Raw genomic sequence first — 20,734 nt, 5'->3', positions numbered from 1 at the left:
AACGAAACACATATATGCACATTAAATGTTTACTTTAATAAAACTCCAACTTACTGGGCTATTATAAAAACTGATATGTATTCATTTTATTTCAATATTATTCCAATTATATAACTTTTACGGACGGGTAAAATAAAATACACATGCTTCATCATCAATGTGCATTTTTTAAACATAAAAATTTTGTAAACGTTTTGTTATTAATTACTGAATAACTTTAATAGCTTTGTTTATTATGAGCAGCACAAAGCAAATAACAACCACGAATAAACATGATATAAAACCTACGTTCGAAATATAGAGAAATATTAATAAATCATGAAAAAGTAATCTCCAAATTTAAAACAATTTAAAACAGTTTATGTACGTACGTACGTAAATATTATTTATACATTCAATCAAATGAATGCTATTTGTATTGTAACAGGAGCAGTTTTATAAAGGACCAGTGTAACAGATTTCTTCCAATTAAGAAAGAGAAAATATTAATGAAATGAACAATCTAAAAGGAAGTAAAAGGTATTTTTTTCTAAACAATTTGTTCGTTGTAATAAAGACAATAACACCTTCAAAAGCTCTTATTCGACCAGAAGGATTACCGGACCGGAAAAATAATTTTAAATAGAAAAACGTAAGGACACAGACAATAAATATTATTACTGTTTAACAATTAAAGGGATGAGGTGGGTTCTGCAGGCCAGTGGATAAAATACTGCCAGAGACCAGCGGAGAGTCAGTAGTTTCATGAGGCAGTCTTCGGCGCAGTCACGATAACAGTGATTAATTTAGTAGGTCCGAGTTTGACGCGGTTGCGGTGACGGCGATATCAGTAAGCGTGTGGTAACAACGAGTGAAGAATACGTCACGAGTATCCTAGCGTGGACAGTGGGTGAATAAAGGAAGTTGTTCGGTGAGTTTTGGTAAACAGTAGGGAAAATGACAGTAAAGTCATAAAGTGTAGCTAGTTCTATTGTAAAGTATGAACTTTAGTCTCTTCTATTGTTTCCTTGTGTTGATGCAATATTAATTTATTATCAGCCACTTAAACGTTATTACTAAATTGGACAGTATTCTGGTATTTATAATTTAACTGTCATTAAACTAATTTTATCCTTTTTTTTAATTTTTGATTTATCCTTTTTTTATTTGTTATATATACGTATTGTTATTATTATTATTATTTCATGATTACTATTATTTTTTTTCTTACTATTTATTTTATTTATATGATCTTAGATTAATACATTGTATTTGTAAGAAATTTTTATGTTTGATAGTGTCTTAATCATATCCTTGTCGAACCGTGAACACGAGACACTGGTGTGAGAAGTGGGCTATTGAGACAGCTAAGAATAGTGAACGGGCGTTGACTATTCTTAGCTGTCTATATGTATTTATGCTGTCGGTTTATATGTTATATTTTTATTTATTAATTGTTGGAAGTTATACCTGTTTGCTTACTTTTTGATTTACTTTTGTTATTTATTTTGTATATTTGGAATTGTGGGTGAAATTTAATAGTAGTAGTTGTATAGTATTCAGCTTTTTAAGTACTGATAAGATTTTTTTTTCAATTTATTTTTACATAAGTGTAATTTCTTTATAATATTTTGTATGTATTGTCATTATTATTATTATGGTTTTTTATTATTTATTTTGTTTACATATCTTTAAGGTAATAAATTGTATTTGTAAAAAATTTTTACGTACGCGACAAAGGTCACAATAAAAACTCATCTAGTTTTTGTTGATTCGTAAACTTATGTAATAACACTGGCGTGTATGCGCACGTGCAACCTTACGATTTTGTTGACTAATTTTAATATAACAGTGAATATACTGAAACTTAGTGGTCGTAAGGGGCACGCGGGCGTTTATTTATTAACAGCTTTGCATGCTCAGACTACCGTTCTTAGCAATTCAGCTGACCAATAAATATAGTATTTTTAGAAAACCTGCACCCATGTTGTACTGTTAACTTAGTTAATTTGAATTATTTTACAATATATAATGTACATTTTTTTAGTATCTTTTGTAACTTTAACCTTATTTTCGTATAAGACTGTAATTTTTTGTGTAAATCGTAGAAATAAGATACAATTTCCATATAGTAATATAATTCGAGTTTAAATTTGAACGGAATTTTGAACAATAAAGTAGCATATATTAAAAATTAATAAAAAAAAATTCCTGTTTCGTTCTGATTTAAAATTTATACCAAGAAGTAAAAAGATAACGATGTGACCGTAAAACGTAATACAAGGATGGAGTTATAAATGTTATATGCACGTCTATGTGTTCATGGCATATTATGAATAATATTCTTTACGCGTCAACGCGTTCAAGGCACAGAATATGTTACCAGAAGAAATCTGCTATCAGAAATAATATGGTTTTAAAATAAAATCTCAAAACGTAAAAAAAAACAATTTAATTGAAAAATTTTTTATAAAATTTAATTTACAGTTTTATAATTATTTTTTTAAAATAAAAGTTGTATTTCAAAAGAAAAAAAAGTTAAAAAAGATGTTTTATCAAAAATAAAGTTAAATTAGGCATATGTTTGATGTATATACAGGCGAAATAGTTATCACAGCACTGATCAGATCAAACCTTATTTTATTAAAAAGTAAGAAAAAAGCTGTTCAGACATTACATCTGTAGAAAGATTTTTATTTTTATTGAATACAAAAACCTCAATTATATTATATTATAGTGATGCCAATTAACTAGAAGATAAATAATTTCTTAAAAATTACTATTGACAAAGGAAAATACAAATAATAAAAAAAAAAAAAAAAAAAACATTCCGGAATAATACATTTATTTTGCATTTAATCTTGAAATAGATTTTTTTATAAGTTTATTTAGACGCAGATAAATAAATAAACACAAAAAAAATTAAGTAAACAAAATGGATTAAGGGTCGGAGAGAATTTGAATGAAAATGTAGTAGGAATGCAAAGGTTTGGTACAGATTGCTTACGGTAGATTGAAATGGTGTTTGAGGTTTGTAATTTTCCCACAATAGGGCAACAGAATGAAAACACGTTTAACGCTTTACAACCATATTTCATTAATTTTCATCATTGTATTTTTCTATTTCCTCGTGTATTCATCCGTTTTTTTTTTTGCTTTTTTTTATTCATCTGTTCATTATTATTATATTATTCACGACGATGTGAACTCAGTCATCCAGACACCTTTTCATCTTCATCATTCAAATGCTATCCGGTAGTAATCAACCAACTATGAAGACTTTGTCTCATTAAAATTTACACCAGGGTGAATAGAATATACACGTTTTAATATTTGAATACACGGATTAAATTCTATTTTAAAAAAATTATATTATTTAGTGAATTATTTAAAAAAAAAAAAATTATACTAATTTTAATATATATATATTTTTTTAATAAAAAAATATATTTAATTAAAAAAAATAAAATATGCTTTTTAAAACTTAGTTTATTAACAAAAAAAATTTTTTTTTCCTCAGATTAAAATGTAGTTAGATATTTAACTGAACAATTTAGGAATGAGTAGATGTATTTCCCCGTGTATAAAATAAGAATTAATACAAATAAATCTACCCACCGAGTTGGTCTAATGGTGAACGCGTCTTCCCAAGTCAGCTGATTTGGAACTCGAGAGTTCTAGCGTTCAAGTCCTAGTAAAGTCAGTTATTTTTACATAGATTTGAATACTAGATCGTGGATACCGTTGTTAATTTAACCAAACTAATTTAACCAATTTAACCACACATCTCAGGAGTGGTCGAACTGAGACTGTACAAGACTACACTTCATTTACATTCATGCATATCATCCTCATTCATCCTCCGAAGTATTATCTGAAAGGTAATTACCGGAGGCTAAACAGGAAAAAAGAAAAGAAAGAATACAATTAAATGTAGATTGATGAAGGAAATAATTCATCATCAAAGTAGCATCACAAAATAAAATATTTTAAACGCAATGGGTATTATATATTGAGCTATTAAACTTTAAAAAAATTAAAAAAATGTATGTTTTGTTGCTGAAGACTACAAGAATGGAATTGGGGAAACGTTTTTATAGATATTTAAAGAACCATTGATGAAGAAACTATCTACGTAAAAATCTCCCAATAACTCCTTTTCTGAACCAAGAAATGGCTAAAAAAAATTAAAAATTTCACGCAATTTTTTTGAGGGTGGGTGGGTGAATATTTAAAAATAAAATTTGAAATCCTAATAAAAAAGCCTCCAACTTTTGTAAGAAAAAGTTTTTGATATAATGCTCCAATCAAATTTTATAATTTTATTTTGACCAAAACACCTCCACCGCATTTTCAATTTTTGCAAAAATTTAATATAATAAACCCCCATGAGCACGGTATATTCTTAGCAAGTTTAAAAAAGATTGGTTTACGAAGTCCGGAGTTATTAAGATTCAAACAGGCCAACACACACATGTATACACACATGTAATAATGCATATTAAATACATATACATATTTTTAAACGTACATAAAATTTTATTTCACTTATAGCTTCTGATATTTTTTCATTTTTTTTTATTGTTATCATTGAAAAATTATTTATTGTAAAACTTTTTTTATAATCACAGGTTAATAATTATTAATAAATCAGTTATTTAAATTTAAAAAAAGTTAAAAAAATGAAAAAAAAATGAGATGAAGTCTGATTCAAACCGATGTGCCTTCCCCTTGTAAGATCCAAATATTTCATTAATTAAACTTCTATTTGGGTATAACTCTGGAACCAGTGAAAATAAGTACCACTTATGTTATATCTTTAAAAATCTCTGTATTAGGGTTTATTACTGCAGTTAAGAATAACTCCAAAATCAAAATATTTTGGGCTCTTTTTGTATACTTTTCGTTCAGTTGATTGCAATCAAAATGGAAGGAGCACAAATAGATGTTACGACAGTTCTAAATCAAACATTTCAACGTCCTACTGCTAATCGTTTTTAAATTATGTGAGATACATACGTACCTACAGACGTCACGCCGAAACTACTCAAAATGGATTGAGGGATGGTTAAAAATGAATATTTCCATTGAAATCTGAAAACCGAAATTTTTTGCGATCACAGTACTTCGTACAAGGAAGTAAAAAGTTTGTAAATACATAAATATAATAATTACAACAAACTTAACCATGAAAATAATGAAAAAATTATATAAAATATTTTAAGGGTCCGAAAAATATTTGCGTACACGTTCATTGATCTTAAAAAAAAGATCTGCATAAGAACCAAATGGTAATTACATAAAGTAAGAAGATAAAGAAATGCAAAGTATTATTTTGAAAAGAATGAGGCAAGGATATAGACCGCCTTCATTTCCCTTCAATTTGCACATACAAGAAGAAACATAAGAATCGAAGGAAAAATTTGGAAATGATGTATCAATTAATGAAGATAAAATAATGATTTTCAGGTTTTTTTTTGTTTTTGAAGACTTGATTCGTCATTTTTTATTTTTATATTTCTTCTCTGCATGTAAGAAAGAAAGAAAAAGAGGAGTTAAATATTAACTTAGGGGGAATCAATTTAAAAGTAGTTTAATAATAAACAATACAACATAGTTTTGTGATTTAGGTAGTAAAACGATGAACTAACAAAAGCAAATATAATTGACTCGATAAAGGAAAGCTTAAATGAATAATTCAAATAATGTCTGAGAACTACATGCCAACCCCCGTGTAACGGGAAGACGCCCACCTTGTGACGATTCCGGTCGCCTCATTCCCACCCCCGTTCCTAGCCATGATGGGCTTTAACAGGAATCTGAGAACTTCAAATAATTTCCTGGAAAATCATCATGAAGTGTAGTATTTTATGACAGTGGAATATATGTAAATAAGAAAAATAGAAATAAAGAGAAACCTTTGAAATGTGGTGTTACAGAATGTTGAAAATAAGTGGAATGATGAAACTCTAAAGGATATAATCTTAAGATGAACAGTAGGGTATTTATTTAGTATTTATCTTAAAATGTGTAACACAGGAATGAACGGACGGTAAAAACTTGAAAAACAGACATTTTACATGTATGAATAGAAAAATCAAGATGTAGAAAATACGTTTAGCCTAAACGGCAACAGAAAGGAACCTTTTCTTTCTGTTTTGTATTCCTTTCTGTAACGTACCGTTACAGAATCGTTTCTGTACCAGAAACGATTACAAAAATAGCATCTGAATTGATAAAACACAAAAAAAAAACAAGGAGGTACAAAATTATATTTAATTAGTAATTTTAAAACATTTCATCAACAGAGAAGATTACATTTATAAAAATGAAGCACATTTAATTTAACAAAAATTGATCAAAAAATATTTCAGATCGTAAATAATTTATTTAAAATAACAATGGAAACATAACAGAAGTCTTCAAAAACACCATCATATTTGTAAATATAAACGTGTGGAAATGTTTCAATTTTTAAGTTTTTTGTAATTACTCTTTTACATAATTTACGAACAGCAAATTCAAAATCTGACAACCAAGTTTTTAACCAGATTTTGAAGGAGCACAAATAATATTAGTGAAATTGTTACATGTAGTCATAATTAATATTTAATAACGTTAACACGCTTAGTTTAAGACAATTCAAAGTAAAAAGAGTACGGTATTTTTTCCTAAACAAAATTCTTATTAAATTATTCTAGTTGCAGCCGATATTAATTCTATTGTTTCACAAAAAATTATCATCAAATAGAATATCCAATAATATTATTTTCTAAAAGACAACAAAAATATTAACATTCATAAATTTAAGTATTACCTATGCAATTTAAAACTTATGAAACTAATTGAGAATTTTATTGTAAATGGTCTAACAATATTTAAAATTGGATTGTTTCAATCGATGCAACATGTTATTTTCTGAATTGCTAACGATGAATTTTTCTTAATTCGGAACAGAAATATTTTCTAATATACTGGTTTATGCGGGAAGCAGGACACCACAAAACAGACAGGTGTTCATGGGTCGGTTCTTGCAGCATAGGGAAGCATGCCGCAGAAAATTCGGCGCGCTTACCCACAGAACATCGTTAGTACTAAAACTGCAGAACTGAGTGGCGTGTGTTGTTCATAATGTAGGTTAAGATTATAAAAACAAATTTGGTGAAAGAACAGGTGCGAGTAATTCTTTGTGAATCTCTCTTGGAGTTGTGTATATATTATTAAAGCAGATCCGGGCGAAGGTGGCGTAACAAAAAATAAAAAAATTATACTGAAATTCTATGGTAGATAATAAGAAAAGTAAGGAAATAATGGGGTTTAAATTGTTGAAAAAATGGAATTACAAACATTAATTTACAATTTTTTTTTTTTAATATTATTCTGAAAGTATTCAGATATCCAGAACTTCATAGCATGTTCCGGAACGCTTTAGGGAGCTGCGTGCGTCCTTTGTTAAGTACACTGAGTTTATCCGCAGCTTGTTATATTTCCAAATCGCCAGTCAGGATTAATAAGAAACCAATAAAAGAATGTTGCAGAGGGAGTGATTAGTGGTTATTAAAGTGCCGTTTATCGACGAATATCGACGAGCTATCTGCCTCCCTTACGAGAAGGCAAGCAATAAACAATCCACGACGATATTTTCAAAGTATTATTTATCTTTGATAAATATGCCTCAACTAGCTGTAAGCAGCTTCTCTAATACCGTATTACGTAAATAAGGTTTATTTAAGTTATATAGTAGTGGATAAATAACTCAAAACTTTATTAACATTGCGAAATTTAGAAAAAGGAAGGTTTTTATCTTGGTTATTTAATAAAATACTTTATATAAATTTATAAATGCTTGTATTAATAGAAAAACCTTTTATTATAAAACGGTTGAACAACAATAAACGATAAAGCTATTCCACGGGAACAAATAATGTTTCACTGAAGTCAAAAGTAAATATCTTACTTTTTTGTAAATTTATTATACCTTTTAAGAAAATGAAAATGTATTTTGCATATTTTTTCAAACAGTTTAAAAAAACGGATAACAGCGAATTTTTTAATAACATTAAATTATTAAGTTGAAAACTTTTCTTAAAGAAAATAACAATGGAAATCTTAAGAAAATTGGCAAGATTGCGTTTGCAAAAGATTTCTATATTAAATATCATCTGCGACTACTTATAACATAGAGGTAAGAGAAATTCACTAATACTAGTAATAAATATGACTGTAAATTTGAATAAAGTTTAAACTTTTCATTCATAAACAGTATGAACTGGAAATAAGAACAGCATGATATATTAATCTAAAAAACGATTCAGAGAATATTTATTTTGCTGAAATGGCTTAATATTATAGCTGGAAATGCTATAAAAAAATTTATTGAATATTTATACTATTCAATAATAATAATTGACTATCTATGTGTAGATGTGATAACGTAGTTAAGAATTCTTTTATGGATTTTTCAAAGAAACTGTTTTACTTTCGGTCGCATGATGGGAGTTTTTTTTCTTTTTCCTGTTTAGTCTCCGGTAATTACCTTTCAGATAATACTTGAGAGGATGAATGAGGATGATATGTAGGGGTGTAAATGAAGTGGTCTTGTACAGTCTCAGTTCGACCATTCCTGAGATGTGTGGTTAATTGAAACCCAACCACCAAAGAACACCGGTATCCACGATCTAGTATTCAAATCTGTGTAAAAATAACTGACTGTACTAGGACTTGAACGCTGGAACTGTCGACTTCCTAATCAGCTGAGATTTGGGAAGACGCGTTCACCACTTGGCCAACCCGGTGAGTTCGCAGGATGGGAGTTAAAATGAATTTTCTTTACGTTTTGAGGTAAGAGGAGTACGAAAATACTCTTCATTTAAATAATTGGGGTTTCCTTATACAGAGTGTTTCTAAAATGGTGAGCAGGTTATACTTTTTCGGAATTTAGTTGAAAAATTACACAAAAAATATCCTTAGAAAAATAATAATTTCTTCTTTGTTCTCCCCGTGACCGCTATTTTGTTATTTTTATATAATAAAAATTATATATCTCAAGTTCGGATAGACGAAACACATTAATATTTGATAAGCGTCTTGGTAATAAACGTTTAAAATTAGCAAAAAATCAGGTCTTAAATAGCTTCGCAAATAACAAAATAGCGGCCATGTGTATTTTTTAGTCCGTTACATCTCCATAAATATTAGTTTTATCAAAATTTATGTTATTTACTAAAATATTGCCTTTTATTTTGAACAAAATGACATTTTATTTTTTTAAATCGGTTAATAAATAGCCTAGTTATAGCATAAAATTGATGTAATTATGTGTCTGTTTTCATGTCCTCCACTTTACGTTTAATTCGATGAAATAATAGTTTTTATTTATTGTTAATTAGTATCAAATTAAGTAATAATTTTCTAACATTTATAGACCTAATAATTATGACACAAAATTACAACATCAATTTTCTTCCATAATTAAACTATTTGTTAACCGATTTAAAAAAAATAAATAAAATGCCAATTTTTTTCAAATAAAAAGCTTAATATTTTAGCAACAAGATAAATTTTAATAAAACTAATATTTATGGAGATATAACGGATTGAAAAGTAAACATGGCCGCCATTTTGTAATTTGTGATGGTATCTAAGTCCTGATTTTTTGCTAATTTTATAACTTTATTACCAAGACGCTTATCAAATATTAATGTGATTCGTCTATCCGAACATGAGATATAAATTATTACATAAAAACAACAAAATGGCAGACATTGGGAAAACGAAGGAAGGAGAAATTGCCATTTTTCCTACGGATATTTTTTGTTTAGTTTTACAAATAGAATTCGAAAAAGTATAGCCAGCCCACCATTTTAGAAATGTTTCGGGGCGTATTCTCCGAACCTCAAGTACTGATTCAGGATACCAAAATGAGCAAATATGTTCATATCGACTAAGTTCTCTATTTTGCTTTGTTTTCCTTCTGGACGCCATTGTGATTTTCAACAAAAAAAGTTATTTCTCAGGAACGGGTTAACCTACTTTAATTAAATTTTTCAAATCTAAGACTATTATCCTTCCTCTAAAAAATAAAAATTAATTTTTCCAAAAAAAATTGTAAATGTCACCTTGAAAATTTCAAAACTGCGGCCATGTTTATTTTTTAATCTTCAATATCTTTATAATTATTTATTTAATCAAACTGTTACTACTCATAAAAAAATTGTTTAAGCATTTTATTTTGAACAAAATGACACCTTATTTACAAAAATCCGTTTATAATCAATCGTGTTACTGCAGACAACTCAGCAGTACGCTAGGGGGAAGTATGCGTACCCGTTCCTGAGAAATAATTTTTTGTTGAAAATCCCTAAATGGCGTCCAGAAAGAAAACAAAGCAAAATGGAACGTTTGTTAATATGAACGTTTTTTTGCTCATTTTGGTGTACCTGAAGCTTAGGGAATATCTGCAGTTCGGGGAATAGATCAGGGAACACTACGTTTACAAACAGGGTTGTGTATTAAAGTTTTGTGGCTCGAAAATCTCCAAGATAAATCTCATTGAAATATAGATATACTGTAGTTGTGCATCTGATGTGCATGTAGAAATTTGATGAAGATTGGTTGAGTCGTTCTTAAGTAATGCCCAATTTAAGATCAAAGATATTTGAACGGGACAAGTTAGAAGCGTAGTTAGTTATTATGCTGCTGCGTGTTGGAAGTTTACGTTTCTTTATCCAAGCTATTTATTGTTGAGTTAAACATTATATATATATATATTAAATATTTTTTCAAATTCTGAAATTTTTCTTTTATATTTATTTTTTATTGTAGTGCATTTTTGAAGCGTAACTATTTTTTGTATAAATTTTATGTTAGAAAGAGTTGATACTTTTTTTAAAAAGAAACAAAATAAATAATGAAATGTCTGTTTACGCGGTTCTGCCAATATTTTCATTTTAGTATTATTCCACATGACTAAACATTTATAATTGAGAATAGAAATAAAATTATCATTAATTAATTATTTCGAATTATTTTAAATTTATGTATAAAAGTATAGCTGGAAAATTAAAGACAAAAAATAAATTGTATAAATTTCTAAGGATAAATTAGAAAAAAAGATAAACAACGTGTTATGTGATACGAAAAAAAGATTAAACATTTACAAAAATTAAACATTAATGAAAGTAAATTTTCTCGTGCATCATAAAGTGATGCACGAGAAATGCAGATAAAGAATGGTTCGAACATATGAGAAGTAAACTAAAAAAGAATATTGGGAAGTTGAAAATAGCTATGAAAAAAATAAAGGAAGACTAAAATTATAATGGAAAGTTAAGGAAGAAAAGGAACTGCTAGAAAGAGAGGTCCTGGAAGAAAGGAATCTCAGAATTGTAAAGAACGTAGAATAGAAATAAGTTGGAAATGTTAATAATCTCCATTCCATATGGTATGTGATAAAATTATAATAAGAAAATATCATTTTCCATTAACAAAATACTCAAATTGTAAATTCTTAAACTTATGTTATTGGAAGTTAACTGAAAAATTAAAGGATGTAAAACGTTTACATTTACATCTTTAAGATGGTACTATTATTATATATTATATAAATTATATATTTGTTTGAGCTTAACATTTTCCTTTAAGGAAAGAAGTTTCATGGATAGAATTAAGAAACTGTTAGTACTTTATCAATATAAACATTATTATTATCGCCCTTTATCCAACTGAGTCAACTTTTTAAATTAATTTTTAATGATAGCCCTTTTATACGATTAAAAGAATTCATTGTTGCGTTTCTCACTTTTACCTACAAAAAATAAAATATAGATAAATGATTTATTCTGAGCAGTAATAATATATTATACAAATAACATCATAGTAAATGAAATTATAAATATATATAAAAAAAAAATTAAGATAAAAATGTAAATTTGATTAGAATGCATACTAATTATTTAAATATAAACACAGAAATAATATTGTTAAGGTAAAATACATTAAGTATAATAATTTACAATTCAGCAGAATGCTCTATTAAAATTTTTTTCTCCCTGATGGTGTGTACGTTGCAATCTCTTCAACTAATCAATAATAATCAACTCCCCAATGGCCCAATGAGATAAGGATGATATATATGATATGCAAATGAGGTGTAGTCTTGTACAGACTCAGATAAACCATTCACGAGTCGTTCGGCTAACTGAACGCGCAACCACCAAAGTACACCGGTATCCACTGTCTAATATTCAAATCCGTATAAAACCGACTAACTTGGATTTGAACCTCAGAACCTTCGATTTCGAAAACCAGCAAAACAAATTATTGCGGCGAAGAGTTTAAAACTAGACCAGCCAAGCGTGCTGAAAATTATTTGGAATATATTTATGTACGTTGAACGGGTTGTAAATAATTCAGATATTATATATTTTTAATTAATATTATTTAAAAATTCGTCGATACAGATATATTTTTTCCGTAAAATAAAATTTTCTAATTGTATTCTAAATAAATTGGTGAGAAGAATTTTCGAATGGTTCAGCAGTTTATTAAAAAATGGCAACAGTTGCTTAATAAGATTTTTCTCGTAAGAAACACAAGAAAACAGTTCCGTTAACTGGTTTGGCAGGAGTTAGATGTTATTTATTCAGAAAAAGAAACCATTATTTTTATTAGATAAGCTTATAAATTTGATAGCTATGTTTTGAAACCACGAAATATGTACAAAAAGCCCAAAAATTAATTTTAAGTAAATCTTTAAAAAAAATATTATTCATTAAGGTATTAATCATATACTAAAATTTATAATCAATTTATTACACAATCATTGTATGAGAAATGGATTTTAACAAGATAAATTTATTTAATAAATTTGAAAAAAGGTGAGGGATACATATATATTATAAGTAATCTATTTAAATTTATTTCAAACCTATGTCAGAATAGGGCTTTAATTGCACAAGATTCAAAATTAGTTTCTTCTGTGAGTATAGAGTTACGTTTAACTTTATCTATAAAGGTGTCTTTAATATATCTACTCCGGTACACATGTGGTACTGTTTTTAATGTTTATCTTACGTTCCAGTTGCCTGAACATGAAACCTTTTTTCCAATATCATTGGATTTCGGTATCTTTTGTAGGTAGGATAAAATCGGTAAGCCCTTAATTTTATGTCAAGCAGTTCTTTCTATTTAGTCTATTGGTTTCGTTCACTCGATGTTCACAATTTTAAGTATATATACAACTTTAAACTGTAGTATTATTTTTAGCCAATTTTTAAGACATCATTCTTTACAGTATTGAAAAATAACTTTTTTTTTAATTTGCTATGTTTTTTAAAAGTTTAATATTATTTTAAAAAATCAACTTGATCAAAAATGTCCAAAAATAAAATCTCAAAAAATTTGGATTTTGGACTTTTACTTAACTGCAGTAACAAGCCCTCATTGTGAGATTTTCAACGATATATCTCATAAGTGGTACTTATTTTCATTAGTTCCAGAGTTATAGCCAAATAAAATTTAATCAATGAAATATTTGGATCTTAAAGGAGAAAGCATCGGTTCGATTTAAATTTCATTTCCTTTTTTTAAAGTAAATATATTGATTTATTAATAATTATTAACCGATTGTAAAAAAAAAAATATTACAATAAACAATAATAACAATAAAAATAAATATGAAAAAAAAATTAGAAATTATTAGTGAAATAAAATTTTATGTACTTTTAAAAATGTGTTTATGTAATTTAATAGGCGTACAAGGAAGTTATGTGGTGTCCGCATCAGATTTTTTATTTTTCATGTATTACTGTATTTGAATGTATCCAATGAACAATATTAAAGACAAAAAACTAAACTACCAAAACAATACATCCCCGTATAATTTATTCTGATATAACGTTTTCAAATATAATTTTTATCAAGAAAAGAGAAGAGTTCAAAAACCAATGATACAAGGATTAATAGAATACAAAGAGAAAAGCTCGAAAAGAAAAAAAAAACTAGTAGACTACGTACGCGGAAAAAGAAAACTTTAGGAACTTAAAATTTTAATTGCGACTGGAAGAGAAGGATGACGATCATGATGTAAGTGAGCTGCCTACATAATTTGATACTTTTATAATGGAATTGTGTTTAGTGGTAAAAAAAGCAGTAAATAAATAAAACAATACAAAAATTAAGAGTGTATTTTATTAATTTGTTATTTATAGTTGTTTGTAAGTTAAACGTTTATTAATTTATTAACGAATTCACGTCATTCATAGATGCGATCGACTGACTGTCTAAATGACCAATTTATTCTCCATTCGCTTTAAATGTAAAACATCAAGCAAAAATGTTTATTAAAAAAAAAAATCTGATGTGGACACCACATGACTTCCTTGTACGCCTATTTATATTACATAAAAAATTTTTTGCTGCACATCATTTAAACTTATTTCATTTAATGGAAAATTATGTAAAAGCAATGAAGAATGATAGTCCCGGATTTTTGTACATCAGGCAGAAATTTCCAAACGTAAGTGAAGGTAAAATTAAAGAAGAATTATTTGCTGATTCTCAAATAAGTGAGTTGGTCAAAGATGATGTATTTAATTCAATGCTAAATAATGTAGAAAGTGCTGCCTGCGCGTCCTTTAAAGACGTTTGCAAAACCTTATCGGCAAACAAAAAACCGACATATCACGATATTATTAATCAATTTCTTACTTTATACAGAGCTATGGGATATAATATGTCTTCAAAAATACATTTACTTCACTCACATCTGGATTTTTCCCGGACAACCCCGGAGAAGTAAGTGACGAACACGGTGAACATTTCCACCAAGGCATTTCGGTGATGGAAAGCCGCTATAAAGGGAAATGGAAAACTAACATGCTAGCCGATTACTGTTTGACATTAATTCGGGATGTGGCAGTAGCTATATATAAAAGAAAAGCATCAACGAAATCATTCTAACACAGGTACGGCCATGCAAAATTATAAATTTTACAGAATTTAACTATATTTTTCCTTAATTTTTTTTAAAGCGTAATTTATTTGAAACTTAGGGAGATAAAAAAATTGTATTTGCAGATCTGTAATGTACGCAAAAAAGAATTCAAGAAATGGTATCACACTTAGAGAAACATTAAACCATTTTATTTTTTGTATATCAGTGTTATTAAAGGAGTTCAACAAACAACTGAGGTAAAAGAATTAAACTTAACACAAACAATAGGCAGTAGAACGATTTATAATCTAATAATTCCTGACGAGAGTACGACTGACCATACCAAAATGAATAGACCTCAGATATTAATAATGGTGGAATAATTCCAATCAGATGAATTTGAGAATACAGTCGATGGTTGTATAAAAGCAATATAAAAATAAAAAGAACCTCTGCTCTCCCTTCCAGTATGATATGTAAAATAAAACTTTTATTTCCTTTTATTTATTGATAGGTTAACATATAGGTAAATCCTTTATGAGATATGAAATTTATAGCGAGCGAAATATCCTAAAACTGATTGTGATTTGATAAATTTTAGAATAAAAATTAAGAGACGCAGCAACCTACCAGATATCATAAAGATCAATAAACATTTAATGTTGATTATATACACCTTCTTACAAATGAAAATAAATATAATTATTTTGCAGTTATGAAGTTTAACAATTTTTTCCCCACAACTGTTAGATCAGTATATATTTTAATAAAATAATACGATTTTTAATTTTACATTTTCTTAATTTTAGCTGAAGTTCCGATGATAATATCTTTTAAAATCATTTCCCTTACCTTAAAAATATAAAACAAATAAAATATTAAGTAAAAACTCATTATTTATAAAAGCATTTTCTTATAATGTTCAGTATAGTTTCAACTTTTTATTTTTTATTGTTCTACAGTAATATGCTCTGATTGTCTAGGTTTTTATATACAATTTCAAGATATTTTTTATAATAATTATTTTACTTCTGTATCACTTTTATTTACGTTAGAAAGTAAAGATAATAGTAAAACATGCCGCTGACAGTCTCAGCTCATTACGTAAGCGCTTTTAAAGGTAGAATGACGTAATACGTATTTTAATAATAAATATAAAATATTGTTTTATCTTTGAACAGTTTTAACAAATCATTAAAAGAAATTCCTATTTGTAACTTAATATTATGAATAATACAAATAATAAAGAAAATGCTAGCTTAAATACATTTAATTAAAAAATTTAACCAAAAAAATACATTTTTTTGGTTAAATTTTCAAGATTGAAAATTCAACGTGTGTCTAGCATTAATGTAGATGACATGGGAATATTTTTTAAATTAAGGGAATCCTCCCGTGGGACCCAAATTCAGAATTTAGAATTTATTTTTTGTAATTTCTATATTTTTTTCAACTGGCTGTTATTAAAAGTTTTATATGAGTTAGCTGTCAAGAAAGGTATTTTTTTTAGGATACACTCTAAATATAGCATAATTCGATGATAAAAACGTGAATCGGTTTTTTACTAAGCATTAAGATTTTTTTACATAATTGTGTAAATATTTCATAATTAAATGATTAATATTTAAAATCCCTACGGCGTATTTGAAACAAAACTTTTTCAAGAGTAAAGCCGTGAAAGTTACACAACCTGTCAGCCAACAAAAAATTTACTTAATTTCAATAATTAAACTCAAAACTAGCGGCCTGATGGTTCTCAATATAGTAAGGCTGTCAGTTTGCCGTTGAATACCCTACTGTTCCACCGTTTAACACTAATAAGTTAAAACGGTTGCAAGTTCCAAAAATAAACCGCCTTTATATATTTCAACGTTGTCTTTAGAGTACTCTGTTTTTTGTTTCCCGGTATAATTTGATTAAGTTTTTTCAATCTGTCGCATCTCGTAACAGAATTATATTTTTATTTTTCCCTAAATTTTTTAAAAGTGGCCATAAATGTTTATATTCTCTTTCCTATTTTTCTGCCTTATTACTTCTATAATAAACTGGAATTAAGATCAGTCAGTTTGCCAGATTTTTAATTTTGTATCATATTTGAGAAATAATTTATTTTGTTATTTTTTATTACCATATATAACGATTAGCTGAAACTATAAAAATGATCAACTATCACAAATGAATGCATTGAAAACACTTTCAAAAATAGTATCATAATAAATCAAAAAATAATAAAAATGTTACTGGGATACAAAATACAACATATTCTACAAGGTCAAAAAGAAAATTGTATAATTCCTGTAACGATTTCCTTTGAAAAAAAAATTAATGTCTTATTTTTTGGGTTAAATGACAACAAATCTTTCCGACTTGTAAGTACAGTTTCGATATCAATTAAATTGTTTGTTTAAGTGTTTAATATGGCAATATTAAAATACTAAAAAGATAAAGTTAGATATCTGAGGCTTTTGTAGATAAATTATAAACCGATCATATTGAACACATAAAAACTGATGCGTATTTTTTATCATTTGAAGAAAGGATGTTCAATTTACGTTCGTATTTTGTTAAATTAAATTACGATTTATCTTGCTAGTACAATGTTCACTAAATTTACTTCAAACCTCTGGACATATAATATATATATTATACTTCTACATTGTATAACTTGACTAGCGTAACCAGGAAAGTCATGGAAATTTCTTGCAGTTTATTTTTTAATTGATAATTATATTTTGCATCACTGCTAATAAGTTCATTTCAGAAACAGTTATAAACAGAGAAGCGATAAAGCAGATTTTAAACATTTATTATCTCTGTTACACATGTAGCAGTTTTGGTGATTTAAATTTGATTCAATTTTATTTTTTGTTTATTCTAAATATAGTTTTTGGTTGGGCCATATAATAGTAAAATTTTTCCACAGAAAATTTTATAAAAATTTTTACTCACAAGACGGATTTGTTTTAAAAGATAAAAACGTATATATTATATAATATATACGTTTTTAAAGGAAAAATCATAGAACTTGACTGACTGAGATTAAGAGATTATCTCAATATTTTCCTTGAATAGAACTTTCATGGCTAGTCCAAAACTGTTGAATTTGTAGTTTGTGTAATCTGTGAATAAATCGATCTTAAATTATGCCATGTTATGTTTAATAAACCGCTCAGTTGCAAAATCAGTTGTATTTTTAAAAAAACTTTATCTCTACTTAAAGATAAATTTATTAATTTTTCCAAAACTAGTTTAAAGAAGTCAGCTTTCATCCATTTTATGTATTCTTACAACCATTATAATGCAGTTTTAATAACATCTATTACCATTGAAGCAGATGCTATTTCTAATCTGTCAGCCAAAAAATATATTCTTTTCCCCCCAGAATCAATCATTTCTTATAATGTCAAAGTTTCCAATTTATCGGTATAACCGAGCCCCTAAACGGAGCAGTAAAAAAAAATCGATTTCACATTAGAACGGATAATACACTCGGGGAAATTCAAGAATTAGTACTGATTCTGCCTAGTGTGCCAAGCAGAATTCGATCAATAGATAAGAACCGAACGCACGTATGTAAAATATAAACCATAAAGTTAATAATAATTAAATTATTTTAAAAATATTTTTTGCTTAATAATTTAAAGTTATTTTATTTTACAGCTATTTTGATAAGTGTTTAAAAAATTGGTTTTCAGTTGGAGAGAACATAGAAATTATTTTTCAAACTGAAAACCAATTTTTTAAACACTTATCAAAATAGCTGTAAAGTAAAATAACTTTAAATTATTTAAAAAAAAAAAAATTTAACATCTTATTCATTTTTTGTTTGAAAAGATAAAATAATATTGTTGCTTGATTTAGACGAATCGTTTTAAAACTTATTTCTTGAGAAAAACTATGATCGTTCAGAACCTAAAATGCCAAAGACAAAAATAGAATAGGAAATACTGCCCTTATCATTTTATCTACCATTAAGCAAACAGAAGACATACCTACCATAACAAGACCTTACCTTCCATAAGACAGAACCAGAAAACAATACCTGCTATATTAATTAGTAAACATTAGACTAATACGTACGTCAAATTACTAGATAATTAGAACATTATTTCCTATTATATTTTTATGTAATACAGAGTTTCCTACAAAGAAGAAAAAAATTTTCACAACATATTTTACTGAAAATATAATGAATAACGTTCATATAAACATAGGTCTGGAAACGCTTTTTAGTTACGGCTAGCGAAAGATTTCGCCCGGATTTCAACTCTACTAATAAAATGAAACTCTAATGTAATTTTTTGAATCCAAATTAAGGAGTAAAGTTTGTGATTTCTTTTGTAATTTGAGCTCGGAAATAGGATAAAATAGATTCCAGAACTGTAACTTCAATAGTTTTTAAAATATCTGACGTAAAATAGAAAGTTCAGTGTCGAAAAACATTGTATTTTTAAGTTTGTAGCACAATAGCAAAATAACTAGAATGAATGCGGAAGATTTAGTGAAAAAACTTGTAGAGAATATAATTCCGAGAAAATTATAGTAAATACAGCCAATAAAAAGTAAATAAAAACTGTTAAAAGTAGGATTTAAGGCAAAAAATAAATAAATATACAGAACATCGTACGCATTATTGGCAATAAAATTGCAATTTTTTTTCTGATGAAGCCTTTTATACGAGAAAGGAATTTTTTAAATTATAAAAATAGTCATTTATGGAGCGAAAACAATCTACATGTTACTGTGGAAACTAGTTTCCAACATATATTTCATATTAATGTTTGGTATGGAATTATTTATAACAAAATTCTGGAAAAATTTGTTTTCAATGAAAACCTTAGGGGAGATGTATACGTTCATTTCTTGAAAAATAATTTTTGGCTCTTTTGGAGGTTGTACCTTTACAAATTAGATTGCAATCAATTTTCCAGCACGATGGTGCAACGCCACATTTTTCTTTTGTAGCTAGAAATCACTTGGACATGAAGGACCAACCAACTGGCCACTACGCTAATGTACCAACAAAATGTTAATACTAAAGAAGAGTTGCTCATTAAAATACGAAATGTCATTAAATTTATACGAAACGACCTTGACATGATACGAAAAGCCACCGGAAATATTTTCCATCGGGCAGAACGCTGTGTACAAGGAGGGAATTTCAAACAATTAATGTAACCAAGGCTTGTTAATCTGTTAGGATTTATCATTTCATGTAGTTTATTTTTTTTGTTTGTTTTGCAATATTAAGAATAATATTTATTTATTAGGTACAGAACAATACGATTTTCAGTTTTTTTTCACACTAAACAACCACCCCCTTGGACAACATGCCCCAATTCCTGCCTGTTGGCATTACTGGGTGCATGCTGCTTCTCTCGCGGGACGCAGAGGGCGGTGTCGAAAATCCTACACATATCACCAGTGGCAGCAACCCAAGGGCTTCTAATCACCTCCATACGTAGGCTGCCCCTATCCCTCCCGCCCCGCATGCCCCGGCAAAACACATGATCGACAGAACCTCCGTTCGTAGTGGACCTTCTTCCGCTATACGTCTATTCACCCGTGGAGCAACCGGTCCTGCAGGAGTCCGGAGTTCGATCTACAGCACCGCAATGAGAGGGGGGTCGCTGTCGACATCTAATGTCAGCAACGCTACAGAGCTACTGGAAACAAACAGCAGAGGTTATCATCGGCCCGAAGCCGGTGGGTTGGAAAGTGACAGTAATGACGACTCCAGGTGGCCCCCAACCACCTCCTTGTACAGGCTGTCCCCCTCATTATCTACCATGTTAAGGCTAGCCCTCGCGTAATAATTCC

At 28.1% G+C, this 20,734-nt stretch overlaps 1 protein-coding gene across 1 annotated transcript in view; it reads left to right on the top strand.

The window, feature by feature from the left end:
* Positions 1 to 20,734, top strand: part of LOC142331781 (uncharacterized) — a 416,977-nt gene that overhangs the window by 106,485 nt on the left and 289,758 nt on the right. The gene's annotated exons all lie outside the window — the stretch shown is intronic.

Source organism: Lycorma delicatula, chromosome 10 (genome assembly GCF_047948215.1).
Source record: "Lycorma delicatula isolate Av1 chromosome 10, ASM4794821v1, whole genome shotgun sequence".
In the NCBI taxonomy this organism is placed as follows: domain Eukaryota; kingdom Metazoa; phylum Arthropoda; class Insecta; order Hemiptera; family Fulgoridae; genus Lycorma; species Lycorma delicatula.
The sequence above is the reverse complement of the archived record's forward strand: the minus strand, read 5'-3'. Positions and strand labels throughout refer to the sequence as shown.